This window comes from Ambystoma mexicanum, chromosome 5q, assembly GCF_040938575.1.
Source record: "Ambystoma mexicanum isolate Mex_15411 chromosome 5q, UKY_AmexF1_1, whole genome shotgun sequence".
Lineage (NCBI taxonomy): Eukaryota > Metazoa > Chordata > Amphibia > Caudata > Ambystomatidae > Ambystoma > Ambystoma mexicanum.
Window position 1 is genome coordinate 106,761,432 of NC_090933.1, and position 14,296 is coordinate 106,775,727.

General features: G+C 45.6%; 1 protein-coding gene across 2 annotated transcripts in view; it reads right to left on the minus strand.

Annotated features, from left to right (window-relative positions):
- GABBR2 (gamma-aminobutyric acid type B receptor subunit 2) overlaps positions 1-14,296 on the minus strand; it is a 2,296,575-nt gene that overhangs the window by 2,157,153 nt on the left and 125,126 nt on the right. The gene's annotated exons all lie outside the window — the stretch shown is intronic.

The following is a 14,296-nucleotide window of genomic DNA, read 5'->3' on the forward strand; positions in this document are numbered from 1 at the left end:
TCCCTTTCCCGGAACCTGGACCCTGTACGTCCCCATTCCCATTTGACCCCCCATAGAGCTCAATGGGAATGGGGAGGATGGCAACAACGGCCCCGTTACCAACGGGGCCGTTGTTGCCACCCGGTACTGCTCGCGGGTGCCGCTCTGCACGCCTGGTCTGACCAGGCGTTCCAGAGCGGCACCCGCGAGCAAACTCGGAATGTTGCGGCAAGGTAACAACGGCGCTGGTAGCACTACCGGCGCCGTTGTTGCCTTACCGCAACATTCGTAATGAGACCCAGTGTCTCTTAAAATGTATCTCAATTTGGCAATTTCATTTGCAGAGTTGGAAAAGGGACCGGGTGATCAGATCACCTTCTGAAATGACAAGCTGCCTCGACTCTTAAATGCGCTGTTGATCAAGGGGTCTTGAGCGGATTACGTTCCAGTTATTCTAAGTCTGAAGGGCAGATCAATGTCATTATCAATACTGCGAATGTACACTGGCCCTGCACGTTACATTGACTCACCTTCAAGGCGGTGCGAGACATGTCCCATTGACGGATTATGGAAAAAGAATTGGCATGTCAGCCTTCATCAATAGACGTTGCAATGATTTGCCTTTTGTAGCAATAAGCGCAATGGATCAATCACCCAAGTAGGCGGTGGACGTAAGGAATGTCTCCAGTGCTTGCCGGCAGCAGAAAGCATTTTGCATGAAGGCCATTACCTTGCAGAGGTCACCCTGCCATTGGTTGCTGCTCTGCATTAAGTCCCATTCCCTATAGCAGGTGGCCGCCATACTGGACCATCATCACGGCGAGCACTAATTGCTGTCTGATTATTAGACATAGGTGTTAGCAGTGTCAATGGAGAAGGAAGAGGTTGAATAGACTAGCTGCAGTGGTTCCATTGTCCCCTTTCTGGACATTTCTAATCCACAAAAGCCACTAAAACTTCCAAAAATAGGATTCCCAAAGTATTCTTGAACATTCTGATTGTAGTTCAGTTGTCCCTGACTGCCTCCCTGACTCCCTACGTCGACTCCCTGCAGCCAGATTGGGACTTTCACAAACCTACTTGCTACTCTGGGACTAATTCACAGAACGTTTAGCGCGAAGGAAAGTGACTTTGCACTGCAAAAAATGCACTTTGCAAAGGGCATAATTCACAGAGCGCAGCAAAGTGTCTTTGCACTGCAAAAGTACTATTTGCACTGCGCTAAATGGACCTAATTCACACAAAAAGCGCAGACGTAATGCTTTTTTGTGAAGTAGGCCCATTTAGCGTGGTGTAAAGAGTACTTTTGGAGTGCAAAGTCACTTTGCTCCGCGCTAAATGTTCTGTGAATTAGGCCCGCTGTCTTCGATGTAACTTTCAAACTTGAAAACCAAACAAGCCAGTCGGGTTCTTCCTGTCATCTTGCTCAAATATTGCTCAAGTTAATTGTCTCTAAAATTATAAGCATGGACATATTTTGACTTCCAATATGAGGGCACTGCAAAAATACACTTTGCACAGTTCCATGAATCGGGGTGTGTGTTGGCAGTGCAGCGCCACCTTACACCAATGAAAAGACACTTTGCACTGTTCCAAAAATCTAGGAATCAGGCCCATAGATTTTTTTCGCAAGATGAAGCAAACGTCCTTCTCTTGCACATTGTTTGCACAAGGTAAATTGCTATGTGCTTTACTTCGAAATTGATTAGGGTAGGGTTATAGTGAAAGTTTTGTTTTGGGGAGGGGGCCCATAAAGAATACTTTTTGAAGTAAACTGCTGCTGTAAGTTCCATCAAGTATTATCATGGAAATGACATGGGACCGAATCAAACAATCAGAAGTTCACACCGAATACTGTGAGTTCATTGGTCACTGGAAAAGAGCATAATTTTTACTATTTACATACACGTTGAATTTATATAAGTGCCAACGATGAGTATGCTGAACCTTTTTGCATAGACTTGCATAATGTCCTGGCACTTCCAATTGCCCTGGTTTGCTTTATTTCACCCCTTCCCAATCCCCATCCTTTCCCTATGTCCCTCCATGGGTGGGGGGAAGGTAACTACATGCTGACCATTCGTCAAACATAGGAACAAAATGGAAAAATACTATGCTTTTTCCCTACAGTTGGAAGGACTAGGAATGGGGCTAGTGAAATATGAAAAGGGATTACATTGAATTGCTGCATATTGCCTGTAACATTCTAAGAATGCCTGTCAATAAAGTTTTTGAATTATGAGTTGAGTTTCTGATTTGGCTTCAGAACATAAAAGGTTCAGACATACCTATCACTCCATACAATACTGGATTTGCGCAGCACCATCACACACCACAGTGAGACAGCCTATACGGAACCAGCAATAAACCCACCCACAGGGATACAGCTCAAGCGGAACCAGAAGTATCAGAATCAGGATACAGACCCCACTAACCCAACCCTCAATTTTCTGCAAACTCAACCCACATAAAACTTACACAACCATCTCTCTCCCAGCAATCCGCACGCGCTTTACCAGCAACACATAAACAGCACCTACAGCACACGAGGTCTCGCCCGATCCGAGACTTGCGCCAAAGCCCAGCACTCGGTGTATACCGAGCTAAAGCCGCCAACAGCACACCACTTCTCCCAGTCTCCTTCTCCCCTCCTCCCGACTAACCCTACCCGCCCTCCTTCCTGTTTACAGATCCTCCAGAGCCCCTGGGGACCAATTCCGTTGGTGACGGTGCACTACATAAGTACCTTTAACATAACATAAATGCTTGGTTAGTGGCTCGCAACTGGACCTTTTGCAGCATTCCTTATTACATCTCAAATCCCTTCCCCTTCCAAACCTTATGAACAAAAGCACAGGGGAGGAGGCAGGGGGCGCGGGGGGCACGCGCACAATGTCTGCGGTCGTAGCAACCCGACTGCCACACTAATCATGGGGGGGGGAGCAAGTAAGGTCATGCACTCAGAAGCAGAGCAGTTCTGAGGTGGCGGTAAGCAAGGCCGGGAAGGTGTCAACATTGCCTCGGCAAAGACGCATTGATCATTTGCGGATCTGCTCGGTGTCATTGCAAGATCAGCAACTACGAGGTCAGCCAGCATTCACCAAGGACATACGTCCCTCTCAGGGAACCATCCTGCAATCTGTCACTCTATTAGGCACCTGCTGCTGTCCTTGGAGGAGAGGTCCCCAGGCGCCGGCTCTTTCAGGTCATGGAACACCTCACGGGCCTTTAACAGCCCTGTCATGTCATACTCCGTGTGCGGCATTACACAATTATTATTATGTCTTTTACAGCGCCTCACGTACGTTCTAGGCGCTGTAATGGCAGGAGTTATAAGTACCATGTTATGGCACTAGAATTACACCCCTCGAAAGGGTAGAGGGTTGTGTCGACCCTCCCCGGGATTCGAACTTGCAGCCAGTCCCAATGTCTCTCAGGCGACTCACAGCTGTTGAGATAAATGTAATCAGATTTATTTCGAAAGAATGGCATAAAAGCACAATAATATTACACATATCGATAGTACACTAATATCGAAAGGCAACAAAAAATTAAAAGCAAGTATGCTAATATATACATTTCAGTGATGTGGCACTGCATGATACCTCAAAAACTATTTATTTATTTATTTTGCAATTTATATAGCGCACCCAACCCGAAGGCATCTAGGCGCTCTTTTATAATCTACTAAATCGTCAGCTGCATAAATGGAATGCTCCATGAAGCTTAGATATTGACCCACAAATATGCCCCAATTAGCAACTGCCCTTTATGACATGAACATGATAAAGGAACCCAGAGTACTCGTCAGGCCAATCCACAGCCAAGAGCATGTAAAACAGAGCAGCTGTGCACTGGACAAGAGCTGAGTGCTCAGGTAGTGCCTTCCTAGATTAACGTATACAGAGAGCAACATAAAAGAACGTGCAATGCAATAGCCAAAGAGTCAGCAAATGTAAACAAAGGCCAGGTTACACCCATCCTTTGTTATATATGGTTAACCTACGTTTATGAAACCGATGTATTCCAAGTGTGGTGCACGGGGTATGATTGTTTTATACGGAATGCATCCTTTGCCCGATTGTGGCTAGATGCGTCATAAAACTTTCCCACAGAGCCTATTTTTGATAGATTTTACACCCTCGAGCTTCAAGTCCTCTTCTTTGTTATGTCAGCCTTTGAACATAACCAAATGTCCTAAATCACACAATACAGCCCCAGCGTGGTTCAGCCACGGAATACAGTTGCCCGCATCTATTTTAGGGGATCTTCTATGATTCCCTGGTCATGTGGGTGGTTCTGTTAGTCAAAATCGAAGCCCACTGAGGAGCAGAAGTTAGAATCTCTCACAGGTTAGATAATGCAGCCTCACCTGTCGCAAAACCTGCCCACCCGCACACATTTGACTCCAGTGCCTTTATCCTTTGTTTTTTAGCCACCAAGGAAATAGAAGACAGACTCGCCCGAGTCCCATCAACTACTTCCATGGTGGCCATCTTTGTTGTAGGTTTTTCTTACAAAATATGCCTTAACATAGAATCATCATGCCGGTGTGCTAACGGCTATAATGGTTAACTTGACAGGATGCAAGAGTTGTTAACTGGTCACCACCCTCCCTGCACTCCACTCATTAGGTGGGCCATTAGCACCTGGTACAGTCCTCTAAACTTACATTCATGGCCTAATTAGAACATTTGAATTCAGGCAGTCACATTGGAAACAATGCAGTAACTCCTGGTTTAATCCTTCTGCCCAAATATTCCACATGTTATCCTTTGGCTCTCACAGTCTTTAACAGAATATTTTATCCTAAATGGGTGGTAGGTTCTAATAGCATTATAGCCATTACTCCTCAGGCTAAAACAGCCATTACAATTCTTAGAATCTTCCCTCTGCTGCACCATTGGACATTCTCTGGGCTATATAAACTGGCACATCTTGGAATATCTATTAAATCCCTTAGAATCTTCCCACATATCTCAACTCCAACTTGCTCAAATTCCGTCCACCCCTGCCCCGCCAACACCACACTGTTGGCCCGCCCATTCTTCTATCTTCTTCCGGCATCACTCCACACCCGCCTGCACCTTTCCCATTGCTGCCAGATCCCTACGGGGTGCACCATGCCTTTTTGTGGAGCCACAGCCAATTCCCTGCGACACCAAAGTGGATTCCTGTACTCGTAACATGTTTTCCTTTATATACTATGGTAATTCATTATGTGCCCCTCTCCATATATTTTGGATCACAACTCCCATGATCCTTCACCATTGAATATTCTGACTCGGGATCATGTAGTTAAGACCCAAAACATCTGGAAGGCACTTAATGAACAACCGTGCAATATAATATCAAGAGCGACGTAGTCAATAGGCTTAAAGACCCTATCCTCAGGCCGCAGAGGCAGTGATGAACCCAAACATCTTGTTAAATGCCCTCACTGCATTTGGGCTTTAACTAGGTTTTCAGGGCGCATAACTCCCGGTAAAGCCCTCAGATGAGGTCCATAGAGCTTAATTATTTGTCATTCTTATCATTAATCCTAATAGGCCCATTCCTGCCTTTTGGGCCTACAAATCACGGGGAGGGCAAATAACCACAGTTGTAGCCCTTAGTTCCAGGTTGTAGTCTTCAACTTAAACCTTTAGTACCATTGAAGACCGTGCCATGGTAAAACGTAATAATGTCAAGGTAAGCCTCAGACCCAACATTCCCTGGTTTCTCGTTTGCCGCTCCCTCTCTTTATCAGAACATGCTATCCTCGATAGATGGAATGTTTTGATAACATTATAGCCTCTGTATCGGGCTGTCAGTTGATGCATGCCCTTTCCATAGTTATAGGTCACTCCATGAGGCTTAGGCCTATAACATGTGAGGAGGGAATACAAGCAGCAACATGGCCCTCTGTGGCGGGGTACAATTAGACAACAAGCAGACACTTTGGGCTTTTGTGTAGGCATTGGAAAGGCATTTGCCAGGCACTGCCTTAGTAGTATTAACGGGCCATTGAGGTTAGCAGCTGCAAAATGGTGCGAGTACCTGGGCATATAATAAGAAAAATAATGTATATATAGCTACAAACCCTCAGGTATCAGCAGTGCCTGATGGGGTATGAGGATAAGGATGGGTACAGAGCTGGTCAAATGTGCTTTATGGATAAATGCTTTAGTTTGTATAAATTAAGATGATATGTTAAAGCCAGCAGCATCAGGTACAGAGTGTCATCCCCACCCTAAATGCAAGTTGAGAAATTCAAATAACCAGTTTCCCTGTGTACTGATACACTCTAGTCATCTAGCACACATGTGGAGAACATATTTCTTCAAACAAAAACCCCATAACATACGTGTAAACATGTTTTAATTATGTTATTCCAAAGGCCTTTGCATGTTTCACTCTGCAACCATCTTCAGGGCCGGAGTGCAATTCCTTTTAAACAAATTCACACTAATGTTACTATATCGTTGGCATCATGTACATCTCTCTATAATACAACAAGGGACGTATATGATACCAACAATATTGTAACAGACGTTTTGAATTTGTGTTTAAGGAACTGTACTTAGGTCCTGAAGAAGCTTGCAGAGTGAAACATATGTATGCCTATAGAGTAAAACAATAAAAACACTTTACATTAATGTTGAGTGGTTTTGTTTGAAGCATAGATTTTGAAATTAGTGCCAGATTGCCAGAGCATACCAGTAATTGTAATCGTAATGGGTTATTTACAATGCGCTTAATACCCAGAGGTTTCTGAGTGTGGACCCGGGGATCGAGCATTCGTTGCTCTGCATCCTCTTGCTTGCAAGACGAGTGCATTGCTCCAGAGCATTCCTCCCGAGTACACAGCGAAAATTGGTTCTTTGGCTTTGCCAATGCTTGTTTTTAACAGGGCTTCAGTGAAGGACATGCATGCTGCTTATAAATCGAGTGGCTGAAGGAAGACCTGGCTAAGAACTTTACTACACCAGTAGTGAATTTACAGCTCCAATTAAGTCCTTACCTTTTAAGACTACTTTGAAAAAACAATGGTACGCACTTTGAGCAGGGTCGGATTGGCCCCTCAGCCTTTCGGCCCATGGCCGGGCAGAAATCGTCTCTGGGGAGTGGGGGCCGGTTTCTGGCCATGCCTGGGCCGGTTTGGAAGAAAAAAGAATGGACATTTTTTTTACAAATTATTTTCAACTTTTTTTTTTTTTTTCCAAAAAGCCTTTCTTCCTTCATAGGTCGATAAATGAGTACCAACACAGGTTGGGTGATATTGTATGCATATTCGTTCTATAAAAAAAGAGCTTAAGTGTAAGTGCTATACAATAACATATTACCATTTGGCCTTGGACCTCTGCTTTGATTTGCAGTAATTTAGTGTACTTAGGACACAATGCTGTTTGATGTCACTTCCTGTTTTGTCAAGGGGTGAAAGGTCGTGTTTCATCGTTTCCCGGGATGTCACTTTGGGGTGGGGTCAAATGACATCACTTGCGGTGATGTCATCAGAGGTCAAGGCTCGTGAGGCAAGGGGTGTGCCTCTTTTTTGAGGTGAGGGGAGGGCCAGTTTTTTTTGGGTGACCGGGCCTATTTCTTGTCCCTGTCCGACCCTGACTTTGAGCACAATGCTTAATGATAAGGCTTGATTAAAGCTAGCTCAAAGAGATCCCAGGAGGATTTGTTTTGGATGGGGAGTGTCAGGAAGTGGGTGAGAATGGACATAGGGATTAGCATGGCCATGGACAGTCAATGGGTGGGTAAATATTCAAAGAACCCCTACAAGCTCGGTGTCCCTCTTCATATGCCATTTCTCCCTAGTTGTGTGTCAATTCAACAGTTTCGGCTCACAGGTGCTCTTTAGCACCACCTAATAGCCAAAACTAAAAATGCTTAGGGTGGAGGGCCACCCTAGGTGGCATTGGGCTGCATCCCAAGTTAATAAATCCAAGACAAACAGTGACCAAATGGGCAGCTTTTAAAAAAAAATGTTTAAAGGTTCATAAGAAGGCATTCATTTAGGAAGAAAAATTCATTTTGAATTGATGGTCGCCACCAGAGGAAATGGAAAAGAGACTCAAATAGAGAGCTTATTTTTCAATTTCCGTGGCAGCCGAATTTTGAAAAAGAAACCCCTGGGAAGAAGGCAAGTGTGCACTGTGTAGGCAAATGCTGTGGAGGAGAGGGTGTGTGAAAGGAATATAGACAGGTGCAGGCAGGGAGAGGCAAGGGCACTGAAGCACTGCTCGGGGGACCATCCTGCAACAACTGGGAAGCGCACTATCAGATACAGGCCGCCTTCTGTGTTGCCTGATTGGCTTTGGCGCTGAGGCACGAGAGTGAAGAGTTTTTGTGGAGTGGTTAGTAAGAAAGGGCACATTTTCTGAATGTTGAGGATGTTAATGCGAGCAGCAGAGGCAATGGTAGTGATAAATTGCTGCAGTGGTAGGCCACCTCCTGGCATTCATGGTTCCATGTAATAATGTCCCCGCAAAAATGTCACTTGACAAAAAAAGTTGCTTTTTTTTGCACAGACATTATGACTTTGAACATGCGGGGAACACCCCCGCAACTCCCTTTTTTATTTTTATTTTTTTCTCCTTCTCCAATGGGAGCAAGGGACATGCCCGCAACCCATCCCCATACCTAATGCCACCATATATATGTCACCAATGGCTTTCCCAGAGACATTATGTATGGGGACATTATGTATGGGGACATTATTACCTGATACCGCATTTGTCAGAAGATTCAGTTTCTAAAAGGTCTTTTAAACTAAACATGTGTTTCTGGGAAAATGCAATCTGCTTCTGCGGGTCACACCGGTTTCATTTTCCACTTTCTCCCAGAAACGGTGTGTGCTTCTCTTCAGCGTCCACGCTGAATATGGGGGTAGCGAGGGCTCCATCCAAAATGGAGACATGATTGGAAATATGTAATGTTATTGTAAAGGTTATAATACCGCACACTGTCGCCAGCTGTGCGGTCTCTAGTCTTGGCGCTCTGGTGAATCGGTAATGCAAGGAGGGCAGGGGGGTGTTTAGTAGGATAGAGCGGGAAAAAGAGCAAGAGATCTCTGAGGTTCAGTTGGCAGCTTTAGTTTGGATAAACCATTCACTGAGCGCAGGTGTGAGTTTCGGTTGGATGATATTATGTAGCCATAGTACGAAATGGGGTAGTATTACTACTGCTGGCTTCATTATGTGTATCAAGGTAATGATAAAAATATGCGGCATTTTAAAAACTGCTTGTTTTTTAAATAAAATCTAATTGTACATTGGATTCCCCTGGATATTTACTGCATATCAACATTAATAGCTAATGTGGTAAGTAGTCCATATCTACCCCATGCAGTACTTTGTGTGTACCCCATGCATTCGATGTCCCATGCGGCCCCAAATCTTAATTAGATGCTAACTCAAAAATAGGAGTTTTTTTTTTTTTTACCCTTACTACCATATTCATAATGAGGACATTATTCTATAGGTGTGAATTCCGGTAGAGGATAAATAAGGACCTGTAGGAATGGAGGAAGATAATTCACCTGGGAATGTGGGCGGTTCTACCCTGCTTGCCACTTTATTTGCTTGTTTAAAGAGCTGACCTTGCTTGAGAGCAGCGGAGCGCTGTGCGAGTCATGAGGAGCCAGGGTTTGGGCTGGCGTCTTTTCACAGTAGCGCAGTACTGTGAGTTACAGTCTGTGCATCAGTCTGTACATTCATCCGGATTACTCCTTGGTCAGGTATTGATTAAAAAAAGGCATATTGTGAAAGATTTGTGAAATTGGAGAATTGGGGGTGCATTCCGAGCGGATACCGAAATCCAGTTCAAGGGGGTGAGTGCACGACAAGAGAAGAATTGTTTGCGGTCCTTTCTTTGCAGACAAGTTGTGATTCAAGCCAATTGTTCAATTTGCTGCATGAGTGAGGAACGTGTGCCATCAAATATGTGGCGCTTAGCCATCAGGTACACTGGTGTGCTACTCGTAACTGATTTGTAGATGAAAAATGCAGTAGTGCACACTATCCTGGCCTGCAAAGGAAGTAAAGTGTAGTTCACGTAGGACGTTGTGATTCAGTCAAATTTCCGTGCATCCGTAATAAGGCGTGCAGCTGTGTGGTGGCCAGCTTTTAAGGGAGGCAAGTGAACTGCTGGGAACCCCATCAGAAGGGCATTTCCTCCATCAATTTGCAAGACCACAAGGACCTGCACTACAGTCCAAATGTCCTGTGGCCGGATGCAGGGCTTGATTTTGCGATGGTTGGAGAGTTGGAATCAGGCTGTTTGGGCCTTCTTGGCTATGTGTTTCTGGAAGAACAATCTGCTTCAAGAACAGGCTGCTTTTTAAGGGAAACAAGTGAGTTGCTGGGAGCCCCATCAGGAGGGCATTTCCTCCATCAATTTGCAAGACCACAAGGACCTGCACTACAGTCCAAATGTCCTGTGGCATGATGAAGGGGTTGATTTGGCAAAGGTTGGAGATTTAGAATCAGGCAGTTTGAGCCTTCTTGGCTTTGTGTTTCTGGAAGGACGGACTGCTTTTGAAGGGGAACCCTAGGGAGCTTGCTGAATTCAAGATTTGCTGATCAAATCCTTCAAGGAGCATATCTTTGAGGCACTGGATGTGTTGTTTGGAAGGGGGACCGATCAGGATGAATTCAGTTTTGGGGAGGTAAAGGTTTGAGTTTGGCAGTTGACATCCAAGACTGAATGATGGCTCCATTATCCCAGAGGACTAATGTCCTGTAGGCATTTTACCCATGTTCAACTAAGTGTCATCCATGTATTGGTGGATGGCTATATCAGGATCATTGAGGAGGGTGCCTAGAGGCTCCATGTACACGTAGAAGAGGATCAGTGAGAGTATTGGGGGACTGCGCAAGAGACCTTCTAACTTCTGTCAATTTCCATCCTCAACAGCTGCCAAGATCTATTCTAAGGTGCCTGTTGGCTAATGGGGGGCTCTACTTTCTATAATTCAGCAGGATTAAACAGGATTTATTGTGGGTCACAGTACGCATGATAACATTAGGTGCGCTATAGACGTTGTGTTAGCAGGACGTCGGGGGGAATACCAATGACGCTACTGACGCTTGATGCTAATAAAGCCTTTGATTGTGTGAACTTGGGCTTCATTCTGGCGTCATTCTGGAAGTTTTGGTTTGGCCCCACATTTATTACTGGAGTCTTAGTATGATGAATTGCCATCAAGCAAGGGTGTGAAAGTCCTGGCATTTTTTTTATTAAGTAATAAAATGATGCAGGTAAATCCATCTCTGAAAGGGAAATCTGCTAATCAGATTCCCCTGTCATATGCTCCATGCCACAAGGATAGTGTGTACTTGTGCCTTGCTGCATCAGTATCCTGATTTGCAGCCCCTGCTCTACCAGTGGCACAGAGCAGGGTCAGAGGTCACAAGTGCCCACTTGACAGCTGCAGTGACATCCAAGTCTCTGCAGCGCAGGGGATGCATTTATAGTGTGCAACCCTGTTCCAAAAACGACATTACCCTGAACGTGTTTTCCTGGTGGCACATAAACCTGTAAATATAAGCCATAGCTGAGCTATGGTATGGCGGCTAGCAGCTTTCAAAGTTATCCAAGCCACATTAAATTGATTTTGCACATGGGACAGCCATAGGGCCCAGTCCAGCTCTGGAAGGATTATGTGTATTCCTCCCAGACAAGGTCCACCCATGTCCACTGACAGGGCTAGCCATGGGGGAATGCTTCTCATTGTTCCTTTGTAAAGGGCAGGTACCATCCTTTCCCCCAGGACAGCCACTCCACAGGACTCTGGCCTGGGAACAGAAACCAAGAGGCACCCCCATTCACAGAGAGCCAGGCCACACACCAGGGGCTGCATTTGTAAAGGCTGTTGATCCTATCGAGAGTGGAGGAAGCAGAGTTAGGGTGAGCCAGAGATGTGTATGCACATTTTCCTGGAGTCTTCTTCCATCTTGATTCTCTCTTCCTCTCTTTCTCTGTCCTGTGCCCTCCACTTCCTCTGGAGCAAAGCACTTTGTTTGTGACATCAGAAGGGCAATGTCCACTAATTTCAATGGTAGGGACTGAACCCCTAAAGCAGGATAGCTTTAGTCCACTCACCTGGGGACCTTTGCCTATTAAAGAAGGAGTCTCCCACCACATCTTGAGAATCATCTGGACTCATCCTGAAGGTTTCCTGAGAGCTGTCCCCATTAAAGTCCTCCGGTTGTGAGGTGGAGGCAGGTGTTCTAAGGTAAAGACCGACTCTGTCCCCTAAGCACCCCCAGGGACCATTGGAGAGGATCTGCTTCTCGAACAGGACCTGCCTCTATGCCAGCCACAGCGGTACCCGGGACCTCACCATGTTGGAGGACCCCTGCTGTTGTGTGTCAGCCACCTCCCACCCCCCGTGTTTGGGAGCATTGAGAAAAGGTCTCATTGTGTGCCTGAGGCCCTGGATTGGGACTCAAAGCACCCTGAGAGCCAAGACAGCCACGATATGAGTGGGTTTCACCATTGAACTCCTTGCAACGTATTTCAAGAACTGTTCAGCACATGTGAACCAGCAGGACCATCCATTGCTGCTTTTTGCTCTCTCCTGATCTTTGCACAGCACCAAGAAGTCTGGTTTGGCACTGCCATGTCACCAAGAACTGCAAATAAGGTACTATTGACTGCTTATTGACGCCTTGGTCTATTTTTGGGCCCTAGAGACTGGTTAGGTCACTTTGAACCCTTTTTGCTCACACGTACACATCCTTTTTAAGACCATTGTTGCTTTTGCTTGCCTTTCACCCCTGATTCATTACCGAGAGTGCTGCATCTACTCCCTTTCCTTGTTCTGTATTCTTTCCTCGGGGGTGAGTTTTGTGTAGTCTTGTTCTAGTTAGTTATTGTTGTACATGGTCTGTATAATTAAAGTGTATATATTTGTATGGGACATTGATTGGACATTGCTTTATTTTGGACTGTTATACTTCACTGTTTGGGTTGCTACTGAACCACATTCCTAACCCTGTTAATAGTATAGCCTTCCCTCGGCCCACGTTACCACAAAAGCCGAAGGAGGTATATCTATTGACTGTGCCTGTTTTACCTTTATGATTGTGTTGGTTCTTGGTTTGTAGAAGTGTAGGGCTGAGTAGGCATATTACAGACCTTCCAGGATTTTGCAGCATGAAATGGCAAATTTTGCGGCATGAAACAGCAAATTTTGCGGCACATATCTTTATTTATTGCAGCATTTTTGCGGGACATTTTGTATTAACTGGAGGGTGTAAGATTGCCACATTGCAGGAAATAGGCAGATTGCAAGGCTACCAGAGAGCCAGGGTATCATTATTATGTATCTTTTGTACTAATTTAATAGGAAGAGTCCCAGATATCTCTGGCTTGGCAGAACAGTTTTTGATTTGGCTACATTCTTGGTTTAATGTGCATGCCTATTTAATAGTATTATCTAAATTGATCATTATCAGTTGTAATGCTGAAAATATTCCCCTTCTTTGTTCTCCAATCCCCCAAACACCCACACACCTCTCTCACCAACACACACCACACATCTCACCAACTCCCCATCACAACTTGTATTCCTGAACCTCTAACTCTGTCATACAAATACTCACGTGCTATGTCACACTGTGTCAAGTTGGGAAGCACGAGAGGGCTGCGTACCTGGTTTCTTGGTCTTTGATCTTGCCGAGGTCGCCAGTCTGTATCCAGTCGAAAGACGAGCTTGTGGCACGACCAGCCTCTCTGCCACCCAAAAACTGATACTGGGTGGAGGATGGGCCGATTCCCAATGTCACGGAAAGCACTCTCCTGATTAACGTGACGAAGGGACTGTGCAAGCACAGGCAGGAGAGGCTACGGTCTTGTTGCGGATCACGGGCCGGGATGGAGTCCGATGGAATAAAGTCCAAAGTACGTGAACTGAAGCGGAGGTCTCAGATTCCGGCGTGGCAGATATATTCTTGGTCCACAGGAACGGATGAAGAGGGTAAGGCCGGACAGGAAAGGAAGGAACCAAGGCTGAGCAGGAGATCTAACTGAAGGAGCCCGAAAGGTTACTCTAGGGCAGCAATCGCTGGGGACCTTGGTCAGTGTATGCTGGCAGACCGAGGGAGGTCCAGGTAAAAGTATGCCGGCAGATCCTGAGTTTATTCTGGTAAGTTGCTGGCAGAGCCAGGGGAACCCAAATATGGTAAGATGGCTGGCCCAGGGAGAACCCAGGTAAGGTAAGCTGGCTGGCCCAGGGAGAACCCCGGTAAGTAATGCTGGCAGGCCCAGGGAGAACCCAGGTAAGATAAGCTGGCAGCCCAGGGAGAACCCAGGTAAGGTAAGT